Raw genomic sequence first — 16,576 nt, 5'->3', positions numbered from 1 at the left:
CCCCTAGTGCCATTTTCCCAACCCTGCCCTTTGGTCTAAATTCAGGGCTCTAGACAGTCACAGTCTACCTGCTGGGTGTCCACTCTCAAGCCATAGGTTTTCAATCCTAAAAGGGATTAGGACCTTGGCTCAAAATGTGGTTAATGCAGTCTTCAAATTAGGAGGACAGCTGGGAGATGGCAGCAGAGGATGAAAGCGTGACTCCTACTTTGTCCCCAACTGTGGGTCTGGCACCCCTTGACTTGCCAGGATGCTGGCAAACAACCCATCTCTCTTGGAGAATCCACACTTCGTTTCTTCTAGGTCCAACCTAAATGCTGCCTCCTCCAGGGAGCCTTTCCAGATATTGCTTCTCCTCTCTCCCCCAACTCCCTCCCCCAAATGAAGTTTTCTCTTCTGAATTCCTTCCTGGTGCTGTCACTTATATTCTTTTGGGTAGATCTCTGGGCATGCATGTGCCACCTCCTGTGATTGTGGGTTTCTTGACAGCCTAATCAATGCATTGAACAAAGGAGATATTTAGACAGCCCATATAAAATGAATGACTAAGAGAAATCGGGTGAATACCGTCTACCCCAATTGCAATCAGATTAGTTTCCTTTATTTTGAAAACGATTAGAACTAGTGGAGGAGTTAGATGTCGCCCACTAGGGAACAGATCTTCATCTCCAAGCTGTCCTCTGGCTCGATCCGGCCTGCACTGGGTCTGCATCAACTTGCGCTGGCTCAGAGGGAGGCTCAGCCCCAGCCTGGCCTCTCTGGTGCCCACTCCCAACATACTGAGCTCCGAGTCGGAGCGGGGCAGGGCCGACTCTAGGCACTCCACGATTGGCTGAATGATCTCGGGCAAGGACCTCGGTGTCTCTAAGTCTTAGTTTCCCCGTCTGAACAATGGGGATGATGACAAGTACCGGGGCTGGGCAGGCTAGAGTAAGTGGGAAAATCAAAGCGCCAGCCAGAGCGGGTTGCTCTCAGTGTTCCTGTATTTTCTCCTCCTGCCTCTTTGGTTTCTTCTGTTCCCTTCTAGCTGCCTGAAGACCCAGCACGACAGCGATGCCTGCCAGCCTGCGTCGCCCACCAGGGCAGCTGCTCTCCCTACTCGCACCCCCCGCCTCGGTGCCCTAGAGCTGAGCTCAGCCGCGGCTCCACGGGGATCGCCAGGGCCTCAGCCCTCGCGGCCGGTGGCGCGGGAGTGTTGCGGGTCAGGGTCAGGGACCAGAGGGCTACCAGAGCAGCCACCCCCGATTTAGGTCGCCAACTTTCCAGCCACTGCGACGGCCACTGGGGCGCCCCTTCCATCCTGGTTGAATTCTCATTGTGATCCCCAGCCCCCGCCTCGGTTCCCGACATCCAGGGGGCCGGTTCTCCGCGGTTCAGGCTGGGAGAGGTCACCGCTCCGGGCAGGGCGGACCCCCAGCTCCATCTCGCAGGACCTTTCGACCGAGGAGAGCAGGAAGGGGTTAACCATGAGCCTCCCACCCTCATCTCCCAGCCCCTGGTGCCGGGCGAAGGCCGCCGCTTCCCTCCCGAGGTCTCATTAGGGTAACCCTTACCGCTATTTTCAACATTTCCTCAATCAAGTGCCTTTAAATAGAGCTGCACAAACAGATTGGCGGCAAAAGCGTAGATCTTGTCACGATTGAGACCAATCCAATATTTCAGCTTTGTTTGCTTTGCAATTACGGGTTGGCTTGTGTCTGCGGTGCCACTGGGGCAAATCTGCAACCGCTCGCTTTCTCCTCTGCACTCGGGGCTGGTGGAGGAAGCGACCCGCGGAGTCACTGCAGGGAGGAGAGGGGGACGCGCGCGGGGGGGAAGCGGCGGAGGGCGGAGGAGCCTTGCTTGCACCCCAGGGCCGCGGGCACGCAGAGCTGTGTTGAAGGACACATTTTTCAGTTCCTGACAGTCACTGAGCTATACGCAATAATAAAGCGCGTGATTTGCCTGTGGAAACCAGTGTCGTGTCCTCACCAGCTTCCTTTTCTGCCCACCTTCTCTCTCTCTTCTACCTCCGTTTCGCTTTTCTTCAGTGTATGCTAGTGGTTTGGTGGGTTTCTCTTCTCCCTCGCTGTTCAACTGCTAGCATGATTTGTTACATTTTCCACAGCTGTTTATTCTTGTTTGACTTTTTGTACAAAGTCACTTTAAATCTGCTGCAGAAAGAATAAAGCTCCTAACCCTTTGGATGGGCTCCTGCAGGCGTATGGCTGTCCCCGGCCCACTTTTAATTCTTTGGAGATGGCTCTTCTGTGTAAATTAGCTGCTGGATGCGGTCGGTCACTTCGTAGGCCAGCCTAGTTTGTATCAGCAGAACAGTAGTGAACTCAAATCAGGTCGTAAGCCTTATATTTCACAGACAATTAAATCTTGGCTGCTTTTGAACAAAACTGTAATATTTACTCTGCTCTATACCAAGGAGCACTTTTAAAGTAAAAAAGAAAAAAAAAACCAAATACTACATTTCAAAAAGAAAATATGACAATGAATCTCTTTTTATGGATTCTGTCTGCATAAGTTGAAACAATATGATTTAAATCCCCGACACCCCATCCCCTTTTTCAGACACAGCTGAAGTGATACAGATACTGTCTTTTAACACATCATCTCCCGCTCTCGGGAGAGGCACCTGCATGTGCTACATTCGATTTAGTTTGTAAGGTTTCAGGCCCCTCCCCGACCCGTGTAATATGTAACAAGGATTATCAAATAATAAGGTCTTGGATGTGAAGTATGCTTTACACAAGAATTCAAGAAAGATAGGCAGGACTTGGGTAATTATGTTACAACTTTGTATTACTTTCCAAATGAATACCCATTTTCTTCTCATGTCAGCTTCTAGAGATGGGACGCTGAGGCAGAGAAATATTTTTATGAGACTCTGGAGCACATATTAAAATGTGCTTCCTTATTATTTAAGAATGTGTAAGGTATGGACCTACATTTGTTTGCTGGTGGTCGTAAAATAAATTCATAGCCGTTGTGGCCAATAAGCAATCTCCTTCACGCTTTAAAAATTTTTGGTTTATAATCCCACCTGGATTATATTTTCACTATTCTGTATCACCCTCCTATTGCAGTTTTTTGGTTCTAAATCTTAGGTAAAGCAAACCTCAGAAATGATGGCTTCCATAAAATTGTGCCATGGCAAAGCCATGGAATAATATTTTGAGTCCATATAGCCATGCATGCTCACGTATATAGCTCTTATACAGTTTTCTAGCTAACCGACTGCTTTAGTATTTCAAGAAATAGGAAGCAGTAGCTCCCTATTTGAACGAAAGGGTACCATTTCATAAGAATTCTATTTTCACTGAAAAAATTGGTCTGGCACATTATTCAGTGCAAAAAATTATAATATTACTTTCACATGTGTTAATCTGTTTAGTATTAAAACTGCTAGGGTGTCTTAACCATTAACGTGTTTTGCCACACCACTTTTAAATGGGTGATCTGAGATAATTACAAAGATTTTGATGTTAATCCCACGTTAAATGAACAACTATGAAAATAATCTTAAAGCATTATTACTCCCATATAAATGCCAGCAAACCCAATTGTAGAGAGAACATGATTACTTTTTATCTGACATTATCCTATAAGGATATGGCTACATTTATTTCTTTTAAAATTGGAGCAGTTTTCAATTACTTTTTAACAGAATTGCTTTCAACACAGCATTTTGCAGTGCCCATAAACCACAGCAACTTTGTACTGACCGATACATATTTTTCTACATTATTATTCATTAGCCTCTTTGCAAACTCACTAAAATAGAATAGTATTAAAATATGAACATATAGAGAACAATTATTAGTTTCTACATTTTTATTTAGGTAAACCAATGTTATTAAAATTAAAAACATGTGCCTGGCATGTAAGTGCTTCTTTAGGAATTCTTTTTTGGATGCATAGTTATTATTTTTTAAACCAACTCAGATTTTCAAACACTGATTTTCCTCTCTGAACAGTCATTGCATTGTTTTAAACAGTAGCTCCTGGAATAATGCCGCCTTTAGTATTTTAGACTTTCAAACAACAATTGGAATTGGATAAATGGTTTCAGCTGGGAACACTTTCCTAATACCTTTGTAGGTAATGAGATTCTCTATTTGTGCTGGGTGACAAACGAACAGTGCCCTGGACAGACTGTCTACCCTCTGCAGAATCTACCAAAAAGTAGAGTTTTCCCATGAGACTGCTTGTGGTCCATCTAAAAAGGGGAAAAAAAAATTGGAGAAAATGAGCAAGGGCTTTTCTAACTACAGTTATGAAATGATGGCTTAAAGGGGTATTTAGAAAATAAGAGTGGAATAATACATAAACAAAATCTGAAAAAGAAAGTTTGCTTAGACAAGAGCTGACGCTCTGTCTACAAACAAGAGGGTAAGGAGCTGGATCCAACTGAACTGAATTGTTTTTGTTTGCTTGTTTGTTTTCTTCCGTTCAGTGCCTTTCAAATTGTTTTTTACTGGATGAAGAAACTCAACCAAGGAAATATATGTCAATTCTTGTATATGGGACAATATTAGCTGCTGTGATTTTTAATACTAGCATAAAATATAAGAATCTTTTCATTACTGTGACTTTGTTTTTTTCTAAATGAATGCATAGTGTTCAATCAAGAAAACGTATGTTAATTCTTGTATATGGGACAATATTAGCTGCTGTGATTTTTAATACTAGCATAAAATATAAGAATATTTTTATTACCGTGACTTTTTTTTTTCTAAATGGATGCATAGTGTAACAATTGGTGTCAAAAAGCATTGAATTTTTTTTCAAACGGGTTAAGCTTGAATAATAAAGTACATCTATGAGATGATTTCTATAAACTCTGACTTGCTGAGAAAAAAGTGAAAAAGCTTTTTCTGGAAGAAACATGGCAACTTAACTGTTATTAATCTGGACTAAATAAAACAGGAAACTGCCTCTTTACATTTCTAGTATTTTTTTCTGCTTTTCCAGACATTGTTAAGTTCTATACAACTTGTGCTATTCAAGTAAAGATGATGTCAGTAATACAATTACAGAATCTAATCAAGTGACTATTTTTGCTTTATTACAAAATTTATGTATTTAATTGGGATATTTAATTGCTTAGTTTTTAGAAAACTGAATTTTTCTTTTTCCAGACAGAGTGATATTTAATGAAGTGCTTATAAAGATAAATACGATGGTTCGTCAAAGATAAAATAGTCATGGTAACGAGATGGCATTTGAGTCCATGTGGAATGGACTCTGCTTTGTAAATTATACTGCTTTTAAAAAGCATGACTTAGGTATTTATAATGGGGACATATGAGAAGAGAAACTCAAGAGCCCTCAACTTACATAGCCAAGAATACACAATCATGTAGGAGAACTTGCCCTCAGAAGCATTTCTCTATTGATATTGCCATTTCTTTTCCTCTATCTAGTACTTCCATTTGCTCGATTTCACTAAAAAGTCACAGAATTAAGAGTGGCCGCTGCAACTCACTGGGCTTTTCTCTGCTTAAAAACCTTAATATCACATGGTATTAATGCAGCTACATTTATGATCGAAAGGTTCACTCAACTGACCCTATGATTTTTCTAATCATTGTTAACTGTCTGAATATTTGGAAATAATTGTATTTTTCCACTGACTTTTTCTCATTGCCTTGGGTGTTAGAAGTTTTTTTTTTTTTTTTCCTTTCTTTTCTTTTTTTTTTGTTCAGATGAGTTTCACTCTTGTTGCCCAGGCTGGAGTATAATGGCATGATGTTCCCTGATGTTACCTTGTGTGCTCACTGCACCCTCTGCCTCCTGGGTTCAAGTGATTCTCCTGCTTCAACCTCCCGAGTAGCTGGGATTACAGGTGCATGCCACCATGCCCAGCTAATTTTGTATTTTTAGTAGGGATGGGGTTTCTCCATGTTAGTCAGGCTGGTCTCGAACTCCTGACCTCAGGTGATCTGCCTGCCTTGGCCTCCCAAAGTGCTGGGATTACAGGTGTAAGCCACTGCGCCCAGCCGGGTACTAGAGGTTTTAACATATAACTTCAGAGATAAATGAGTGAATAGTAAGCTGTGTCTATTTGATTGTATTGTTATTTATATTATGTCGGCTTTGTGTCAGAAAGGATTTAAAGCACTTGTTTCAAGAATTGGTATGCTACATTTCTCAAAATCTGTGTATAAAAATAATTCCCATACATACCGTTGTAATTTACTTTTCATGTGTATTACAAAATCAGTTATATGTTCTGGTAAATATTTTGATCCCAAGAGGAAGCAGGATTACATTTAGAATGTGACAAATTTTAAAAATTAATTTTGTTGTAAAGAAATCTTCATAATGATATGCCATAAAGTTATTACTATGCATGTAAGGCAGCATAGCATAGTGATTAAGAGCAGGTCCTTGGAGTTAGAGGCACAGTGTGAACTTGACTACAAAAGTTATCAGCTGTGTGATCTTGGGAAAGTAACCATTCTCAGCTTTAGTTACCACAGCTGTAAAAGGTGGATAATAATTGTAGACTCTGTCCTGTTGTTGTGGTGAACATTTAGTGAGACGACTCACATGAGGGGCTGGCATAGGGTAAGCGCTTAATCTATGCCAGCTGTTCTCTTTGGCATAGCTCTCAATGTTAGAGTGGCATGCCACAGTTACCATTTTGAGAGTCACTAAACGTGGGAATGGTAACAGCCCACAGAATTTTTGGAGATTGATGTGAGAAGCCTGCATTGGCTCCCAGCCCTCAGGGGTGACAGGGTGAAGGTAATGACATCTGGCTGTCTTTAGAGCTCCCAAAAGATAGGAGAAGATGGTTCTAGTGATGAAAACCCACTGTTCTGTAAGTGGAAATCTACTATTATGCCATCTTCGTCATTCGTGGTGTAGTCTATTGGTGCCTGACACAAACGTCTAGAGTGGGGAAAATAACACCTTAAAGAAATAGAATATCTCAGGTCTATGATTTCCCTGCTGTTTTTATTATGCACCCCAGCAGTAAAACATTTTAAGTATATTTATTTGCAAATTATACATCTGTATGTCTTCACTGATGTGTACATTATAAACCTGTGCAAAAAATAACCTAAAAAGGGGTAAGATTAAAAGGAAGAATTAGACAAAAGGCTTAAATGTTTTACGGTAAGATTCAGCATCATCACCAGTGGGTGTAAATTCACATTTCAAATAGCCTTGGTGGTTTAAAAATCCTCTGGCTGATTTACTTTTGGATCCATATCATCAGTGTTTCTGTCTTGTTTTGTGGCTGAGAAGAGGAGGAGCAGTGTCAGTTCTGCCGTTTTCCTGTTGATGGTTTATGTCTGCCTTCTTGGAATCTATTTAATGAAAGGTTCTTTGCAGGAATATTTTTAAACCCTTTGTTCATTTGGTGAAGATTAGTTTAGTTAAAACTGGATTATATAATATGTTTTCATCTAACTGAGCCAGACAAATTGTAACAGATTTCAGGCCATGTGTGCTTGTAAGAGGGCCGCTGTCAACCCCTCTGTGGTCAAGAGCTCCCCCTTCCCTGATGTTACCTTGGGTGCTCAAGGCAACTGGGTAACATAGGACGAAGCAAGGGTGATGTTGCCAGTGGTTACTCTATTAGTGAATTCATTTCTGATTGTTTATATGAAAACAAATATGATTTCTGTTATAATCTTCCGACATCCCATTCCTTGGGGCACCACTGTCCTAGATTCTGAAATCATTGTGGTTCCTGCCATTTCTTGACCTTGACATTCTGTGACAGAATGAATGAGACCTTAGGTGCAGTGGACTTCATTTTCTATAACTAGCTTTACTCTATTGATCACATAGTGGTATAGCTCTTCACTGTTTACAAATCAGTGTTCACTTATTTCTGTTATTTGAACTCAGCATCTCTGTAGGGCAGATGGAAGAGATGAAACCACCAGTCTTGTTGACTGCAGATGGAAGATAACTGGGTAAGGTCACACAGCAGTAGACCTGGGTTTGAATTTGTTTTTGAAAGCAATATCATCCTGCTTCTTTTCTATCATGTTAACACAATTTTTAAGCAATATTCATTTTCATCTGAATGGAGGAGAGACAGAGTTATAAAACCAAACAAGTGGTGCTGGGAATGCATTAAGAGAAAGCGTGTATATTATTAATAGAATAAATAATGATCAATAGATAATGTACAGGAAGGGGATTTGCATTTACAAAGCATCTATTGTATCCTATGTTCTTTACACATATTATCCCCTTAATATAGTTCTATACTTGCAGGGACAGGTTTTACCTCTAAAGAAATTGAGGTTCAGAGATGTTAAATAATTTATACAAAGTACACAGCATTTAATTTGTAGAGTTTAAAACCAAGGGATCTGGTATTAAAAAAATTCCAGGTAATGTTAAAATAACACAATGCATTAAATTTGAAAGTCTTTCTGTCAGTTTTTGTTCCAAATTGGATCTCTGGCTTTGGCTAAAAATCAGCCATGACAACAAGAAATGTTGGCAAGTATGTGGAGAAACAGGATCACTCCTATACTGCTATTGGGGATGTAAAATAGTACAGCCTGTGGAAGACAGTTTGGCAGTTTCTTTAAAAGCTAAACTTGCAACTACTATATAACTCAGTAATTGTACTCCTCAGCATTTATCTCAGATAAATGAAGACTTAAGTTCACACAGAAATATGTGCATGAATGCTTACAGCAGCTTTAATAACAGTGAAAAACTAGAAATATCTCAAATGTCCTTCATGGAAAGACAAACTTAACCATTCTGTTAACAGTTAAGCATGTATGGTTGATCGTGGCCCAGCTATACCGTGAAATACTACTCGGCAATAAAAAGGAACACATTATTGATAAGTACAACAGCCTGAACGGATCTCCAGGGAATTATGCCGGGTGAAAAAAGCTAAACCCAAAAGGTTACATACTATATGGCTCCATTTATATGGAATTCTTGAAATGACAAAATTATAGAAATGGAAAAAGGAAAAGTGCTTACCAGAGGTTAAGGAGCAGTGGGGTGGAAGGGAAGTGAGTGTGGCCATAAAAAGGCAACAAAATGAATGCTTTTGATAATGGAAATGTTCTGTATCAATGTCAGTATCCTGGTTGTGATATTGTACTGTGTTTTTGCAAGACGTTACTATTGGGTGAAGGGTGCATGGGATCTCTATTATTTCTTAAAACTGCATGAGGATCTACAATTTTCTTAAAATAAAAAGCTTAATAAAAATGCTAACTGATCTTCAGGAAGTTCAGTTCCATGCTTTTCATAACTGATCCGAAAATATGGGAAGGCTAATTGAGAATTCAGGAGTTGTAAACTCTGAGGCGGATTTTCCGCAAACTACTCAAATTATTCTGATTTTTCCCCTTGATTCTTATTATGGATTGCAGGACATTCTTCCTACTATTTTGGAGAAGAAGAAAATGCCACCTTTCTATCATAAGACTTCTGCTTTACATATGATTTAAAAATCTGTTAGCTGACTAATTTACACACTGGAAGATGAAACTTGGTTACATTAATTCCATTGCCACAATTTATTTTAAAAATCAATCAGAGTTTTCATCTTTCTTGTCCCTTTTTCCTATCTTATTTTATTTTCTTTTTTCCTTATTCCATTTGAACCCATATTTTCCTATATTGTACTGTTTAGTCTAAAAACTGGTAAGCATGCATATCGTTGATTAAATTAGCAATTGACACTCTTAAAATGAGAACTATAAAGATTCTTGAGCCTTCACACATTATGCTATGCTTGCCGTATGCTTGAGTGTTCTTATTTTCGGAGAGAAGTAATGGAGATTATAAATGTTATTTTAAAAATTTACTGGTGATTTGTTGAGAAGATAAAGTAACAACACTATTACAGAGGGTTGCTCTTGATCTCCCAGGCCACCAGCACAGTCACAGAGCCCTCTGCAAACACCTGATAATGCTGAAGAGTGTGTTAGTCATTGTAGAGGAGCTGCTGTCATGACAAATAGGGGTTAAATTGTGAGAATTTCAGGATATATTTTGGGGAAGGATTAAATAAATCAGGGGACTTGCTGACAGCAAATAGTATCTTTGATTTGAAACACAGAATCAGAGAATTGAGATGAATCCCAGGTGGTGGTTGGGAGTTGGAAAAAGTCCCAATGAGTTGGCTGATTAAGTGTAGGCTTCATTTCAACATCATTAAATAGTCTTTAAGTGGTGACTTAATAATCATTGCCACAAGAAAAGATTATGCTAAATACAGTGGTGGAATTAACTATATTAATCCAAGAAACATTTTGTTTAAATGATTTTCCTACCAGTAAGGTTGGAAGGCTCTAGAACTTCTTCTAGGAGCTTGAAGTGCATTTAATAGTTAACTGTCAGAATGAAAAATAAAATTTTAAATTTCAACAATGCAATTAAGTTCTTATTTTCTTATAATAGTGAATAATAAATTTTATTCAGGGATGCCACTGGCAGATGTTGAAATGAAACATTTTCACTCCACTAGCTTGCAGTGGACTAAGAGGTGTCAGGAAGGGAGACTGATACCACAGATCCTGAGAAAACCAAACCAAACCAAACCAAATCCACCCCACAAATGAACACTTCCAGATGCTTACCAAGAGGAAGTGCCTTGGAGGGCAAGGCCTGCGAGACAGGTGAACTCTAGGGAACAAGAATTCCTAGTTCTATGTCTGTTTACAAGAATTTGTCATGACTGGTTCACCTCGCTTTATAGTTTCCTCAGACCAAAGAGACAAAGAAAAAGCAAAAAACAAAAACAACAAAAATTCAGAAACGAATGGACAATACAACCAAAACTTTAATATGAACCAAAACAAAAATAGGGCTGATTTTATGAGGTCGACTTAAAGTCAGGAAAAGAATGATAAACTTTTGAGAGGAAGAAAGAAATCATCAAAGCCATGAGGAGCTCAAAGTGGGGTTTAATAGCAGCTATCATATTGCGCCCGAGCCTTGACCACTTCTGACGCAGCTGTTTCGTTTTAAGATGTTCCCATTCCTGTTCCACTCACACAGTCCGCCACAGTGACCTGAGTGCATGCACCCAAGCAGGCAGGCCACTCTAGAAAACCGTAAACCCCTCAGAGAGTCACTGCAGGAATAGGGGAAATGGAAATGATGAAATTCAATATAGCATTTAGCTGAATCATCATCTGAGGTTAAGCCCAGTGAACAATTAGCAGTATCGGGAGTCTCCTCGTACCTGTCAAAATCGCACCGATGGGATTTTGTGCAAATTATGTATGCGTGTGGAAGTTATTTTTCATGTTTAATAGCAATGGACCTTGGGTAGTAATTCAGATTCAACCTTTTAAAAAAAATACTAAATGGCAAGTGTGGTGATAAGCTCCTTACTCAGGAGGATCTTTTCAAACATTGCAGAACATCAGGCCTTGGAATAATTCATTTTATTAAGTAGTGCTCTCTGTCTTTTCATTCACAAAAGGAGGATGATTTATTATACAGATAAATGCTTGCATAGGATGATGAACACCTGTAGGAATGCATGATATTCTGGAAGTTGATCAAGGTCCACCCTACACCAGTAATTAGAGGTTGTGGTGATGATGATGATAATAATTAATAATAATGGCACATAGTATGTGTCAGCTCCTGTTCTAACTGCATTTCTCATACTAACTTACTGATTTTTCACCATTACCCACTAAGATACCATTGTTATCCCTGTTTTGTAGACAAGGGACTGAGTGAAGCACAAAGAAGTGACTAGGATCACACTGTCACATAGGCAGGAATGAAACCCATGCAGATTGGCTCTTTAGTGTGCTCTCTGATTTATTAGCATTCATCACATATTTATTGAGCATCTAATATGAAAGGCATTAGGCTTTATGCAGGCAATACTTTAGCAAAGCCAGGGAGATGTTTCTGCCTTCTTTGAGCTTATAGCTTGTTGGGCAAAAAGCTAATGGTTTAACTGTATAAAAAACTTGATGTTGTGAAATGATATATGCCAATGTTTGCATGGTATGTTGATTTTGATTAAGCACCGTAATAAAAATAGGGAGCCTGGGTCTCACACAGCCTTGATTGTCTTCCTCCTCCTGCTCCCCAGTGGAGTGGGTAGGAAGGTCACACCCTCAATGTCAGGCTCCTTCACTGTTCTCAGTTGAGTGTCTCAGGTTATAGGCTACATGAGCAGGTTTGCACCTGGATATGATTGTGGCAGTAATAATAGATGTGACTACACACAGTGGCAGTGGCAGCAGGGGTGGGAGTTGGGGATGGGATAATCTTAGAATGCAGTGTTGGTGTTAACTCAGTTTTGTTTTGTTTTGATGTACAGCCATACGACTCTGGGTTCACCAACTCAGGGATGCCCTGGGGATTTAGGAGATGGCCCCAGTGGCTCTCCTCTTTCATACAAAGGAGTGTTCAAGCTACTTTTTTTTTTTTTTTTTTTTGAGACAGGATCTCGCTTTGTCACCCAGATGGGGGGCAATGCCGTAATCTTGGCTCACTGCAACCTTTGCCTCCCAGGCTCAAGTAATCCTCCTGCCTCAGCCAACGAGTAGCTGGGACCACATGTGTGAGCTACCACGCCAGGCTAATTTTTGTATTTTTTGCAGAGATGGGGTTTCACCGTGTTGCCCAGGCTGGTCTTGAGCTTCTGAGCTCAACTGATCCATGTTTCTGCCTCCCACAGTGCTGAGATTACAGTCTGAGCCACCATGCCCGGTTTAAGCTATTTATTCTAAAGATATAGTGACATCTATTATCTTTGACCCCTGCTTAAGCAATTCTGTCCGGATCTTAAGATTATTTCTTCCTGGGATTCAAACTCAGAGCTAAGTGGAGTCAACTATATGAGGCATATGTGAGCTTAATTTTTGAAACTTTTATTTTGAATTTCATCTGGGATCTCCTCTAGGGAACACCACTTTATGATTGTGGGTTGCATTCCCAGGTTTGGGTGATTGAATTTATTCACACATTCTTTAATAAATGTTTATTGAGACTGAAAATAAACGTGAAATCCTAGAATTCATTGGTTGTCTTAAAAATTCTAAATATGAAATGCTAATTTTAGCTTCATATGAGTATTTAGAATAGAAAAGAAATAATCCAAAAATTGTTCATGAAAAAAATCCATGATTTATTCTACTCTGGAGAAGGTTATTCAATTTAAAACATACCAATTCGTATAAACTTATTTGGTAATGAGGCGATATACTTTTTATGAGAACATATCAAACCATAAACATTGAGATCCAGCCTCTCCTAAGTGTGTAAAATGTCAGGGTTTTATTGATACTAATGATAATGGGAGTGACATATGTGCACAGAGTAAGACCATGGTTGAAAGCCTGGCTGATTAGGCGCTGTGTTCTGTGGTTTTTGCCACTTGTGTGTGATTAAACCCTGCAGAATAGTGTCTGTCGCCATGTATTTGATTCGTGAAGAAAACTAGTAAAGTGATATTGAATGAATGATTCAGTTTATCCAAAGGATAGACTATTGGCCTAACGCCTTCCTAACTTGGAGCTGTCAACGTGTTTAGTTTGGTTCTAATGGGAGGTAGGCTGGGGAAGGGAAAAGTTTTGTGAGAAAGGTTATGTGATATTAATAAGAACCACATTCCATTTGATGTTTTCTCAAGTGATTTTTTTATCTTCCTAAGAAATTGAACCATTCAAAAATAATAAGTCTTTCTTTTCTATGGCCCACAAATGATCAACATTTTGGATGATCAAAACAATTTGGTCTTTAAGATATCCCAACTTCTAGTCCCTCTTTATTTACCAGTGCTGATTTATAGCAGAAAGTATCACTTCATATTTTTTCCAAGCATCAAAGTCATAATGTGTTTTACAAATACTCACAAGTACTTAAAATCCATGAACCTCTCTCTGTATTCCTATTTTTTTATTCTTCTTTAAGTATGTATTTAAATTGGTTGAACAGATGGCTTTCTACTTAAAAAAAAAAAACTGCTAAGAATATTCAGCTCAACATGGAGAACTCATAGGTTAAATTTCATTCTGGAATGCACTTTTACAACCAGGTAATTAACCTTTGAAAATGAGGGTACTCAAAGGAAACAAGGAAAATCTTAACAAGATGATCTCACTAACACTGGTGTGTTAGACTTCTCAGAAGTAGAGATGCCCCAGAAGTTTAATAAGGAAAAACTTTGAAATATTTTTAAAAACATAGTTAATCTTTGGAACTTTCCAGTTTTCTTCCTTTATTACAATAACCTTAGGAGGTAAACGCTTCAAGGGGTGTATCCTTATAATAATAGGAATTGGTACACAGATTTTGGTGGAAAGATAGAGATGTCAACATTAATCAGTCAAGATATATTTGTTGACTGCCTACCACATGCACAAGTCTCTTCCATGCTTGTGAAGAGATATAGTGATGTGCAATGTGTAGAATCTGCCCTTCATGAGCTTTTGATCTAGTTAGTCTGAGAAGGAATAGATTAGTGAAAAATTAAAAAGAATAATAGATGGAGTGTTGAGGCAGTCCATGATTGTTATCTGAGACACTGAGTTTACAATGCTAAGTTAAAAGAATGAGAGATCACTATGGGATAGAATGGGCAGGAAGAGTTCCTCTCCTTGAAGCTTGCATTAAGCCATAAAAGACAAAGCAATTTTGGATATGCAGAATTTGGAGATATGAAGAAAGAATAATTCCCTGAAAGGGAGAAGAGTTTTGGAACCAGATAGATCTGTGTTCAAATCTTGGTTCTCTTGTTTTCTAGCTGTGTAATCTTGGGAAGTTACTTAGCTTTTAAGGACATCTTCTATAAAATGGATATTATAGTGACTATTTTGTTAAATTTTTAGGATTAATTGAGAAAATATATATAAAGTGTTATAAGCACTTGATAAAAGGTAATCCTCTTAGTTAGAGAGAATATCCTAAACAAGCCTGGAGGAAGGAACAGCCAGCCATGTTCATGGGACAAAGAGAAGACTATTATGAGTGGAGGGAAAGATTAAGGGAAGTAGAGTGAGATCACATGGAAGGATAAATTAGGATTAGCTTCAGCCATTCACTTGTTTCTTCATTTAATACTTTATTGAGCTCTTTATGTGGGAAGCTCTTTCATGTGGGAAACCATCTGCTCGGCATGGATATGCAAAGACAAAGAAAACTTAGCCTTGAATTTCTCTTGAATGTCAGGTTAAGGAGTTGGAACTTTATGCTGAGGAGAATTATATCTCTCAAAAGTGGAGGAGCTTCAAAGTAGCATTTTTGGATAGTTAACATGGAATATGATTCTTGTGACCCAAGATATACGTTCAGTTACCATCTCCCAGTAGTTGATGGTTAATGTTGTGCCTGGAGATGTGTCCCAGATTCTCTTGTAGGTCATTCCTGACAGAGGGTCCATTCCAATGAGTGAGGAGGAGGAGCTTCTGGGCTGAACTTCATCTCATCTCCTGAAATAAAGCAATGACATTGAAATTGCTCATATTGCACTTGTGTTTAAATTTCTCATCTAATTTGAGATATTCCACATTTGGTGAGTCTTGCATTGGGCCTGCAGTCTTGGTGACCCTTATTAGTTGTACTGGAATAGCTGTCTATTCAGGGATAAGTAGAATCCTGGGAATCTGGTCTTCAGTGACTTTCTCCATGATCATGAATTTCACGAGAGGAGGTCCTCTTCCTGTTAGTAGATCTCTATAGCAAGAGGTTCTGAGGCACAGCACACTGGATACTCACCAACAGTTCTAGATTAACTGACGGAGCATAGGTATTTCTTTCATGAAACTTTGCCTGAATAAACAACTTCTAGTGACAAAGTATCTTCTAGTGACAAAATTTTGCCTCTTGTTTTCCCCTTTAGCTCTAGTCTTAATCTCTACTTCCTTGTTCAGTCCAAGGTTCAGGAGAACCCAGATCATATAAGCTGTGGAATCTATTGCTTCCTGGGATCTCCTTGTACACGTGCCTAATTACTAATTTCAAGGATTGATTTCTTTCTGGAGTTAGAATCATATTATATTAGAACTGAAATAAAATTATTTTAAGGCGATTATATTTTGGCTCTCAGCTTGGAAAATGCCACTGGGGCATGGCATACAAGATACATAACTTATAGGAGGACCTCCTTTAATGCCCAAGCACCAGCTTCGTGCTTGTTGTTATATATTATTTTATTCCTGGCTTTTACGCCCACACACAGACATATATCTACACAAAGCTCAATCTATATATTTTTTGTAGCTGTTTAGCTCAAGTGATTAGGGCATTGAGCTAATGAGAACAAGGTCACAGATTCAGTCTTTGTGTGGGCCAGCAAGGTTTGCTTTGTTCAGAGGCTACAGACCTGGTCCAGCCAGCGGTCCAGCCAGCTGTCCAGCACATGTCTGCCCCAGGTCATGAGAGGACAGGGCAAGAGTGTGTGGATGGACAAGAGCAAATCCATCACCACCCTTAGAAAAAGTCAAGTCAAGCACGTGTCCTACTAATGGGGGTCAATAATGTCTCATTTAAATGGGACTGACATTTTATTACCTCTTGCTGAGAGGGTCTTTTGAACACCAAATTTAAACATTGTTGCTTTTTTGTGTGAATTTATTTCTAATAAATGGAAGGTTGTAGAAGACCT

At 39.2% G+C, this 16,576-nt stretch overlaps 1 long non-coding RNA gene across 2 annotated transcripts in view; it reads left to right on the top strand.

The window, feature by feature from the left end:
• LOC101001415 overlaps positions 1 to 16,576 on the top strand; it is a 53,050-nt gene that overhangs the window by 6,788 nt on the left and 29,686 nt on the right. The window contains exon 4 of one of the 2 annotated variants that reach the window (XR_647549.4): positions 1,028 to 5,045. The exons of the other annotated variant lie outside the window; for it this stretch is intronic. This is a non-coding gene — a long non-coding RNA (uncharacterized LOC101001415). Of the gene's footprint in view, positions 1 to 1,027; positions 5,046 to 16,576 lie in introns of those variants that run through there. 2 annotated transcript variants of the gene reach the window in all.

Source organism: Papio anubis, chromosome 3 (genome assembly GCF_008728515.1).
Source record: "Papio anubis isolate 15944 chromosome 3, Panubis1.0, whole genome shotgun sequence".
NCBI classification, from domain to species: domain Eukaryota; kingdom Metazoa; phylum Chordata; class Mammalia; order Primates; family Cercopithecidae; genus Papio; species Papio anubis.
This window is presented reverse-complemented; position numbering and strand designations above follow the sequence as displayed.